We start from the raw sequence: 8,152 nt of genomic DNA, 5'->3' as shown, positions 1-8,152 counted from the left end.
TGCTAGGAACTCCAGGGAGTGGCGTACGACGAGAGGGCGTGTGTAAAGGAAGAAGCGTTTGATCAAATCTGCTAAATAAATCTAAAAAGATATGACCAGTATCTTCCCACTTTAACAAAATGCATCCTAAACATTCCATCTGATATTTGTTTTATTTAATCCTGCAATTTAATTCAGCAAAATTCGATTTTATTTATTTATACTACCTTTATATATACTGTTTATTTATAGATTCGTTATTATGAATCTATAAATACAAATTTATGCATGAACTATTTTTCCATTTAATTTTTGTAACCGCTATTGCTTAAACGTTTAACTATTAAATGTAAAATATCAATATCTAAATATTATAATATAATATAATATAATATAATATAATATAATATAATATAATATAATATTCAAACACTGGAAATGGGAAATATTTTTAGTGCAGCATGTTATGCATTACTATATAAATTCAGCTTATATAGATAAAATTTAATTTATACAATTATATTAAATTACATTAAAATTAAATTTATGCATTTAGCAGACGATTTTATCCAAAGCGACTTACAGTGCATTCAGGCTAACATTTTTTTTACCTGACATGTATATATTATATTTATTTATACATTTATTTTAAAATATATACATTTTCGTAATTAATTATTATTGTGTTAATTAATTTAACTGTTAACTATTATTGTTGTAAAATGCTGAAAAATGTCCCCATAAATCAGCTATAATGTATTTATAAGAAATTAGTAGTAGTAGGTTACAGTATGTCACGATAATATTCAAACACTTAAACCTTTAAAATGGACATTTAATTTGGCATGTACAGTGCTACATGATATGTATTCAGCTATTACTAATATAGATTAATAAAAAGCATTAAAATGACTTAATTTCTTCATTCTTGTTATCAGAGAATGGGTGTTAGGCATAGACTGTATAAAAACAGGTGTTAGGTTATGCAAGTAACCTAAAGTTTTGGCTGTAGGACCATGTAATTGGCACAAGATGGCAGTGTTTGACAAAATACACAGACACTAGTGACTCGAATAACTTCATTACCCAGAAATTGATTGATTTATTGATTAATAAAGGACCTTTTAACTAATCTGATTAATCTTGTAGTATATCATTTGGGTTTTCAGTGTGTGCACAAGCAATGTTGAAATTTGCCTTGAGGCCTAAGAGATTTTAATGTTCTTTATAAAAACAATGCAAACTAATAAATATAAGCTGACAAAGCACGTTCTAGAGGCTGCAGTGCTTGGATTTTAGTTATTTTCTTCCTGTAAAAGGTGAGGGTAACAAAAATGGATACCTAGACAATACCGTAATGGCTTTGAGAACACACATTCCCAAAGTCATTAATACATTGAAAACATAATTTCAATTATTTTATTCTATTCCCTGGCACAAAAATTTCATGTGGCCCCTGAATCTTGCAAATGTGTCATAGTCATAATTCCATATTTCTGACTGACAGCTGATTGATGTGTGAGCAGCTGATAATTTGGTGGTGAATGTTCACTCTGTCGAGCCTTTCAGTGTCTCTGTTGCAGCCCTGTGTTTAGAGTCCTATTGCCCCATCATCAGATGTCATCATTTCTTCACCTCCAGCGCACACGTCTGTCAACTAGGTTTAGTGTTAAGGCGTACAGACTCTGAGTAAACTGTGCTGGCAATGGCCTAATGGTTCCTCTGTTGTCAACGTAGAGAAAAATAAATCATATGTTGTAAAAAAGAAAAATCTCCACCATCTTTACCGGCCCATTATGTGTTTTTCACCTACATACTGTCACACATGATTTGAGCACTTATGTAAATAGGGACAGAATGATTCTTTTTCGTACACATTAATATTTATACCTAAGTAAAGTGGTTTGTGCATTGCATATAACAATGCAATAGTAGTGCATGCAAAATAGATGAGAACTTGCAGCATTATGTGTTAGAATGCATTATAATAAGTGAATCTTTCTCTAGTGTTACAAGAAAGAACTGTACTGAGATCTGACTTGATATGCTTTCAAAGGAAGTTCACACAGATAATCAAAAGCACAATTACAATGAATGGGAAGCTTTCAAGCTGCAAAAAGGATTCAAAAGCAACACAAAGGTATCATGAAACATTAAAGGACCCCATAATCTGGGGAAGTCGTGGCCTAATGGTAAGAGAGTCGGACTTGCAATCGAAGGGTTGTGAGTTTGAGTCTCGGGCCGGCAGGAATTGTGGGTGGGGGGAGTGCATGTACAGTTCTTTCTCCACCTTCAATAAATAAAATAAAATTAATGTAAGCAATTATACAATGTACATTTTAGGTAAATAATACAACTAAGCATATAGAAAACACATTATGAATGCTTAAAAAATGATATGAACAAAGAAAACAACAGGTCTTGATATTATTAAAACATTTATTTTCTTTTTAGGCATGCGTGGAAAGCACACACGACCATCTATATTTTATATATCTATTTTCTATGTATCAAACGTCTTGCCGTGGGGCTTTATTGAATGATTTTTGAGAACAGAAACACCGAACTAAGAAATATTCAGAAAACAATGAGTTTTATTCACAGCACAGCATCCCACCGTTGTTATTTCATGTAGGAATTATTGTGGCAAAGCATTCTGACCATCAGCAGACTGTTTAATTACAATTGATTGCTTTGCTCTTTCTATCATCGATTGTACCATTCATTCAACATCAATATGCTTCAAAAATGACATCTTCATAGACACAGCCAGTGTTGCATTTTCTTAAGCATTATGAAGTCAGCAGAATATATGGACATCCTAAAACACTGATGTAAAAAATAGCAAATATAGAAAGACATGAACTACATTTCTTTAATGTGATGTGAGCAAAACACAGCAGTCATGTTACTCATGTAACACAGTAAGACTTTTCAGATAGAGTTCCCCATGCAAATTGTCAATCACACAACACAAAATACCCGCCTCAAAACACAAATATAATACATCCATTAAACCTTCTGCAGATTCCTCTATTTACAATGTTAAACAAGTTAAAGTGAGCACTCTGGATGGTGTATTGATATTTAATTCTGTCCTTTCCTTCAGGTTTCTTTATAAAGAGCACCAGCTTGTCTTTGGCCAAAGAGATCAATCATCAACATTAAATCAATGAATGCATTTTTTCAAAAAATAAAAATAAATTAAAGAGCTAATTAATAACACCTAGTTAGAATCATTTAAATAAATAGATATATAAGATGCACAAAGCTATCAAATACACAACTGCCTCAAAATAGTGTCTACTTAATTATTGGAGCTTACAGTCTAACATAAAATAGTGTATTATGAGCTGACTAAGCAGTGACTTTGCTGTACGGTTAAAGGTGAGGAGAGTTTTTCTTTTTATCAAATCTGGTGGACTTTCATTAAGTTTATTCTTCTTTGCACGTGCATGTCCAAAGTTGCACTGTTTTAAATGTCTCATGCTAAAACTTCAATACAACAACCACACAATACTTTTTTTCTGAGGTAAAAATGGGACAAAAAGAGCTATTTCCAAATTGCATTGTGCGATCCGCAAAAATCCTCTGGATGAGAAAGGCTTTTGAGCACATTCTATCTATGAAGCATTTCAAGTGTTCGACAAAGATGCTCAATAAAGGATTTTCTGTTCGCAGTGTTAGCAGTTTGTGCTTCACAGTCAGTAACATCGGCTTTATTAACGTCCTCACCTGGCATCACAAAATACAACACAGCAAAACTCCCCCTTTGACTCCGTTCCTCAGTGATTTGAGATCCACACAGCTGTTCCAAGGGTCACCTGTAAGTACAAAGACAGATCTGTGAATATGAGAAACTCAGCAACACTCAGCAAAAAAGTAGGCTGGTACTTCACGTGCGTTTTAAAGGGTGCTACAAAGTGTGTACATCAAAGTAGAGACAAACTGTCTGCAAGAAAACATAAAATAGCCCCAAACCAACCAACCAGCAAAGACTGTCTTGGGTGCGTTTCCCAAAACGAGTTAGCAACTTTAGCAACTTAGCAAGTTAGCAACTTTGTTGGTTGCAATGCAATTTCCCATTGCCAACCAACTAAGTTGCTAACAGGTTAGCAACTATGGTTTGGGGAAACGTACCCCTGGTTAGCATGATTCTGTTAACCTCTGCTGGAAGACACTGGAACTACATCTGCATAAAAATATCTTACACTATTTATGACCATCTTTTTAATAGAACACTCTTCTGCATTAATAATATGTTGTTTGTAATTTATTCCAGTGATGCAAGGCTGGATTTTCAGCATCTTTAACTCCAGTCTTCAGTGTCACATGATCTAGATAGATAAACAGAATGAACGATGGATGGATGGATGGATGGATATTGGCACAAAAGGTGAAGCAACAACTAAAATGTTGTATGACAAAGTGAAAGGGAAATGGCTTCTGGACATGAAAAGTGTGACTTGCTGACATGTTGTTTATCTCTCTTAACAACTTCCTCTTGTAAGCGACACCCACGAATGACAGATCGGGAGAGAAAGCAAGATGTGCCATCAGATCTGGTGTGTCTCCTCTGAAAAGATCCGTGCTGTTTTTATATCACGCTGCTGAATGCTCCTTTGACAAAAACACACACTTGAATGCTTCTTGTGCTGGATGTGGGTGTTTTTCCTTCATCACTCAAGTCCTGAAGGGTTTCGGCTGCATTTCCCATCAATGCAGTGTTTTCTAGTGAAGGCAAATACAATCTTCTCACGGATGCGTCAACATATTACGGTTATAATAGACATTTCTCATAGCTGTATGGGAATACTATCAAAATTGTGCTTTAGGCAGATGATGTAGGTACGGTGTACGATGTATGATTCACTATTATAACCACTCTTTGCAAATGTAGTAGGATAACAATGGCAAGGATAAATGATATTTCTACATTTTGCCAATGCAAAACTCACTATCAGTGCTGGAGTGTTGTTGGTGGTTGTCACTGTGTTGCTGTATCATTGATAAAATGTTCTGGGTGTTTCTTACTGGCCATGCAAGACTAAATACCACAAGCCTATGTGCCTATGATATTATGGGCTCTAAATATGGTTCACATCTCTTCTTAAATGGAAGACGGTGGGATTATTTGCCCATTTAATCATTCATTAAGCATCCTTTATCCTCTGAACTTGGTGTGGGACAAGTTACATGCAAAAGCTTAATGCTTGAGGCCAGAGGTTACCTTTAAATAAACATATTTAATAAATATCATCATACTTTCCCAGCCGATTGATTACATTAAAAACTGCAAAATACACAAAAAACACATTTTCTTAAAAGTTGTTTACATTTGCAAATGAAGCATTATCTCTTTAAATATCCACCAATTTGCATACATTTCTAAATCAGAAATCGGAAAAATGAATAAAGAAATGTTCATAATTATTGTTTGAAATTAGTTATAGGGTTTCCACCAGAAAATGCAGCCAAGAACCGAAAAAACAAAACAAAACACATTTTCACATTTTTTTAGGGAGAAAATATTGTAGAACAATCTGAGAAATGACATATGAACATGGGACCCCTCTGTAAACACCTTCAGAGCTGTGCTGAAGTGAATAACATTTCATTTTGAGAAAATATCTTTAAAGATATGTATTCTAATTGCAATTGACAGACTTGTCAATAAAATAGTGTGCAACATAATAATTTTTGTTATTAAAGCTGCGCTAGGTAACTTTTGGTAACGCTTAATAAACAGAACTGCTTGCGTCTTGCGGAAGAACATCGTAGCCGGAACTACTTCTCTCTGTTTATTTCTATGAAGGATCACAAAGGTACTGGGTTACTCCGCCGCGGTACCCCCGAAGCAATCTAAAATAGTCCGAATATAAACACTTATTATAGATGTACCCTAGTGATTCAGGACAAGCTAAAAACACGGTTTGGAAAATGGAGTCATGGTGTACTCGCTTATTATGTTCATTTTTCTACATTTTGAACACAAACAAAGTAACGGACCGCAGCTCTGATTGGTTGTTTTCTTACCTGGATCGGTCCGTAACTGCAAATGGCAATAGGAGCACTGGGAGGAGCCAGAGGAGCTTGATTTTTTCACAGATTATCTGTCTCATATTCTACTGTCAGGACATAATGACAGGTTTAACAAATATGTAAAAAATATATTCTTACAAAAGTTACCTACAGCACCTTTAAGTGTTTTTTTTGTTGTTGTTGTTGTTCAGTATAAAAACTGGTAACAGTTTATGAAAACTATGCTAACTTAATAACAAAAACAACAGAAAACACAAGACACTGTACATGTACAATAAGGGAAGATGCCTTTTTGTCCGGAGTGATTTACCCTGTACTGACATGAGGAACTGTCTGTCTGCAGTAGCCAGGGGTAAAACACAGAAGTGATAGGGCAAGTGTGAGAGCATGCTAACTCTCTTCTTCAGGGATGAACACAGCTAACAGCACACAGATCACTGCTTATGACTGTCAATCAACTGTCAAGAGGATGATTTGTGCTAGTGTTTGTTTCTGGAAAGCACTGTATGTTGGTCAGTGAAGTTACAAATACTGCAAAAGAAATAGCATTGTATCTAGGCAGCTTTAAAAACGCAAATAGTATCAATATTAGCACTCTGTGAAGCTGCATGTGTATAAACTAATATGATGGATACAATACAGTTCAAACATTTGGAGTCAGTACTATTATGATTATTGTTTTTAAGAAAATTAATATTTTTATTCAGCAAGGATGCATTAAATTAATCAAACGTGATCATAAAGACATTTATAATATTCATAAAGATTTATATTTCAAATAAATGCTGTTATTTTGAACTTTCTATTCATCAAATATTGATAAAAAAAAATGTTTCCACAAATAATGGAATAAAAGCTGCTGGAAATTCAGCTTTGCATCACAGGAATAAATTACATTTTAAAATATATTACAATTGAAAACAGTTATTTTAAATTGTAATAACATTTCACAACATTTCTGTATTTTGGTTAAATAAATGCAGCCTTGGTGAGCACAAAAAAATATCAAAAATGCATATACATGTATACTAAAAGAAAGCTAGTTGTCACAGGGCAAAATTATATCAGCGCCTACAAGGGGAGAGCAGAGTATAACTGCACTAAAAATATATAACAGAATCATTTAGCATTTGTTTTATTAATAACTACATTTATAAAGTCCATAAAATAATCATATTCAATGCACTTCTATCCACATGCTCTTCATAATTCATTTTCTGCTTCCAGTTTCTTCCGCTTGTGCACCCAAATATTGTTGCAGCGCAGAGAAATATCCATATCAACAAGCATCACTTCAAGAATTTCGTGCAGGCTTAGTCATTTTTGGCTTCCAAAAGCTCAGTAATATGGAAGTAATGAGATGTGCTGCTTCAAACTGCATGTTTTGAGGAAGCAAATGTGTGCTGCAGAGATAGAGAACAAGTGGAAAATAAACCCAAAAGCATTTCACTGCAATTTAAAAGAGGAAGAGAGAGAGGGAGATGTCATGGATATCAGAATGTGAGGGGGCACTCAATACAACTCACGTAAAAGGATTCAGGGCACCTTAAATACTGAATTTAAAGCATTGAGTTCCCTAACAATCCCATCTTGGAAGCTTTGAGGACAGTTTATTGCAATGAAATATATTACGGAGCAGTATTTCTCAGCAGATTCCCTGCTATAAGTCATTCGAGGGCATAAAAGTTCACAAGAGCAAGTTACTGCAAGACGTTTTCTCTTTTCAGCAAATATGACTTCGCAGCAGAAACTAAACACAGCATAAAACATAATGCTAGTGTGTTGTGGGTAGATGCCAGGGCTTTGCTATTGCTAAAGTGCTCTGAATGTTTTAGTGCATTGTTATGCAGTTTATTGGTTGTTATGTTGCTAGATAGCTGCTACAGTGTGATCAGGCAAGTCATTACTATTGTTGTCTCTAGAAATGGCTTGGGTCTCTCTTTCAATAGACTTTAGTGAGATTGAGAACTTCTATCGAGAACACTGATGACAACGAGGCTCTGAAGGAGGGCCTTAACAATGATAAACAAGGTCCTTCACAGCATACAACTTTCAAAACTGTTACAGTGTTTTATCTACTCAAAGGTAATGTTCAGAAAGTTGTTTCGACAGCTGAACAACTGCTAAACAA

The 8,152-nt window shown here is 34.6% G+C and overlaps 1 protein-coding gene across 1 annotated transcript in view; it reads right to left on the bottom strand.

The window, feature by feature from the left end:
* Positions 1–2,555: 2,555 nt before the first annotated feature.
* The window catches only part of grm6a (glutamate receptor, metabotropic 6a), a 48,779-nt gene continuing 43,182 nt past the window's right edge, over positions 2,556–8,152 (bottom strand). The window contains exon 12 of the mRNA XM_052562643.1: positions 2,556–3,803. The gene's annotated coding sequence lies outside the window, so the exon portion shown is untranslated. The remainder of the gene's footprint in view (positions 3,804–8,152) is intronic.

Source organism: Carassius gibelio, chromosome B8, assembly GCF_023724105.1.
Source record: "Carassius gibelio isolate Cgi1373 ecotype wild population from Czech Republic chromosome B8, carGib1.2-hapl.c, whole genome shotgun sequence".
NCBI lineage: Eukaryota > Metazoa > Chordata > Actinopteri > Cypriniformes > Cyprinidae > Carassius > Carassius gibelio.
Note: the sequence above shows the minus strand (reverse complement) of the source record. Positions and strands in the feature narration are given on the sequence as shown.